The 3454-nt window shown below is 48.0% G+C and overlaps 1 pseudogene; it reads right to left on the reverse strand.

Annotated features, from left to right (window-relative positions):
* Positions 1 to 638: 638 nt before the first annotated feature.
* Positions 639 to 758, reverse strand: LOC136642551 (5S ribosomal RNA; annotated as a pseudogene).
* Between the last annotated feature and the right edge of the window lie 2696 nt (positions 759 to 3454).

A 3454-nucleotide genomic window follows, 5' to 3' on the forward strand; every position in this document is an offset into this window, starting at 1 on the left:
TTTCACCTCCATCTATTCTTATCTCCACTCCCTCTAATTAGGTCTCCTGCCTCTATCAGCGTCCTGTCCCCTGTCTCTCTGATCCCATTTCCATTCCTGTAATATTCTTTCCATGTGCCCTGTAAAGAGATGAATGTTCTTAACCTTCAAATCACGGAGGCCCATAAGAACGAAACTCACTTTGTAGGTAAGCAAAGGAGTGTTTGATTCCTAATGAGAAAGATATTAAAGTGCAGCCATCTGTTGTACAAGTAGGAATGGGAACTGTTCAACTCCACATGGCATCCTTGATACCTAGATAGAACAGAATATAGCAATGAGCAGTCGATATTTACATAGATTAACTACCCACAATTTAAAGCAATGAATTTTGCTCTCTCAACCCACCTGGACAGCAATCTTTTTCCCCACTTAGAAGTCTAGTCCCCACTAGAAGTCTAGTCCCGTCCCCGTCCCCCAGCTCTGATAGGCTGGTTTGAAATCAGATAAGTGACAGAATCAATGGCAAAGTGTGAGCTCCTTTTTTTTGACTCAGCTATGGCTCTCTGCCAAAACTAGGCAGTTGTGTTTCTCCTGTTTCAAATCTAAAAGAGGAAGGCTATGTGAGATATGTGACAGTCTCCAAAAACTATGGTATAAGCCTACAGCACCTGGTATTCCCAGGCGGTCTCCCATCCAAGTACTAACCAGGCCTGACCCTGCTTAACTTCCAGGATCAGACGAGATCAGGCATGTGCAGGGTAACAGTTGCTATCATCTCTTAGGCGAGCTTCAGTGTTCAGACAGAGAGCTGTCTTTTAGGGAAAAATGGGGGTGTTACTCAATAGACTGGTGCTTGCTCATGATACATACACACACATATCATAGCCAATGGTGGCAGCCAGAGGTACCTAACAGAATCCAAAGAACTTAACCACATTCACATCTCAGGGGGCTTTCACCAATTATATTTCCCAAGGGTATGGATATTAAAACCAGTGGAAACTGTAATAAAAGCACTTGTCTTGGGAATTATAGATATCTTTTAGATACATCTTAAACCAAGATCATACACTATCTGAACTGGTTGGCATATATTTCACAGGCTCATGCAAATGGTGGTCTTCTGTGAAGAGTAACATCAGTGGAAGGGATCTCCTAGCAGATCTATGATGATTAGTCCTTTTGAAAACTGGCATTTCAAAACCAGGAATTCTTGCGCCAGGAAGCTGATCTTCCATGAGTTCAGTCCTCTGACTTCCGGTGCAGGATGACACCGTCTTTTGATGCACACATGAGTAACAGCCCAATCCTGAGCTGCTCAGAGCGCAGGGCTGTGGCGGCACTGAAAATGGCTGCCGCTGCATCCTGTGCACTTCAGCCACGGGCAGCTCTTCCAGAGAAAGGGAATTTTGTCCCTGTTCCCCAGGTAAAGTGAGTAACCCTGCAATGGGGCTACTCGATTCACCACCAACTGAAAGGTCGGCGGTGAATCAAGAGCCTCCATGCAAGGCAGTGAGCCCAACATGGAAGTTTTGGATCTGGTGCAGCATTGCTCCATCGGTTCCGCCTCCCTCCATCCCCGCTTCTTCCTCCCTACACACCTTCCTCCACCCTCTCCCTGCCTCCCTGGAACGCATCCTCCCCATCTCCCCCCACGCCTCTGCTTACCTCTCCGTTGCTTGGCGGTGGAGGTCGGGCACCCACCCGGAGGTAGCCTGGCACTGGCCAGCTACCACCAGCGCTTACCAGGCATTAGGACCCACAAACGTGCCTTATGGCACATTTGTGACAGTGCGCACTGGAAGTGAGCCTGTACGCCAAGCCCAGTATTGGGCTTTAAACCATTAACACAAGTAGTTCAATGAATGGAGCAGCCAGCTGAGGTGAATGAATGGGCTAGGAATAGAAATGCCTCTGCTGCTCGGTTCCTCTGTCTTGGTTCCTTGAAATAGTAGTCCATTGAATAGTTTCCTCCAAGAATAATCCTTGCCATGAAAATTCTATCAAGGTCATTAACACGGGCCTCACTCAGTGTAACCTGCACTCCTGCAATGCAAACTGCTATACAATTTTTTTTTAATGGAAAAGCAGGCATGGTATATACACCATACAGCAGCAGATAGTGAGAAAAAAGTTATATGCACAGAGCTCTATGAGCCTAGAGCCCTCCAAGCAACTGGGAATCATGACTGTTCAGAGTCCCCAGTGGTGTAGAAAGGTCTATATGCATACAGCCATACACGATAGGCACCCCATTGTCACCTTCCACTAAAGCTCAAGATGTTGGCAACCTTCAGTCTCGAAAGACTATGGTATCGCGCTCTGAAAGATGGTTCTGGAACCGTGTCTAGTGTGGCTGAAAAGGCCGATTCGGGAGTGACAATCCCTTCCACACCAGGAGTAAGTGCAGTCTGTCCCTGGTCTGTCTCCCTGGCTATGGGCCTTCCTTCTTTGCCTCTTTGCCTCAGTCTGTTGGTCAAGTGTCTCTTCAAACTGGGAAAGGCCATGCTGCACAGCCTGCCTCCAAGCGGGCCGCTCAGAGGCCAGGGTTTCCCACCTGTTGAGGTCCACTCCTAAGGCCTTCAGATCCCTCTTGCAGATGTCCTTGTATTGCAGCTGTGGTCTACCTGTACGGCGCTTTCCTTGCACGAGTTCACCATAGAGGAGATCCTTTGGGATCCGGCCATCATCCATTCTCACAACTCTCATCATCCATTCTCACAACATGACTGAGCCAATGCAGGCGTCTCTGTTTCAGAAAGCTCAAGAACGGAACCAAGAATGCTCAGGTTACATAGTTTACCTAAGTCGAAGGTTAGAAAGATAAAACAAGGCTTTTCTTCTATCAAGTAACTGAAAAGTCAGTAAAATCCAGATTTTACCCTGGGTTAGCCCTTGATTGACCAAATTCTGCTTGGGCTCCGACCTAGCAGATTCCTCCAGGCTCCACCTCTGAGATGTCAGAATCTGCCTCAACCCTTTCTAAGGCTGATTTTTAAATCAAAAGTTGGCAACTCTATTCTAAGGTCTCACCCCAAATATACATTCTGTAGGGAAGGGGGGTGAAATATTGTATTGGCAACCTTCAGTCTCGAAAGACTATGGTATCGCGCTCTGAAAGGTGGTTCTGGAACAGTGTCTAGTGTGGCTGAAAAGGCCAATCCGGGAGTGACAATCCCTTCCACACCGGGAGCAAGTGCAGTCTGTCCCTGGTCTGTCTCCCTGGCTATGGGCCTTCCTTCTTTGCCTCTTAGCCTCAGACTGTTGGCCAAGTGTCTCTTCAAACTGGGAAAGGCCATGCTGCATAGCCTGCCTCCAAGCGGCCCGCTCAGAGGCCAGGGGTGAAATATACATTCTGCGGATCAGCTCAGGGCAGTCCAATGGGGGAAGCTATCTGGGTATGCGTACAGCTCCACAGCAGAAGGTCTGGTGGAGAGGATGCACAGCAGTTCTGGGTTTTTAAATAAAACCC

The sequence above is a fragment of the Tiliqua scincoides genome, chromosome 2 (genome assembly GCF_035046505.1).
Source record: "Tiliqua scincoides isolate rTilSci1 chromosome 2, rTilSci1.hap2, whole genome shotgun sequence".
In the NCBI taxonomy this organism is placed as follows: Eukaryota; Metazoa; Chordata; class Lepidosauria; order Squamata; family Scincidae; genus Tiliqua; species Tiliqua scincoides.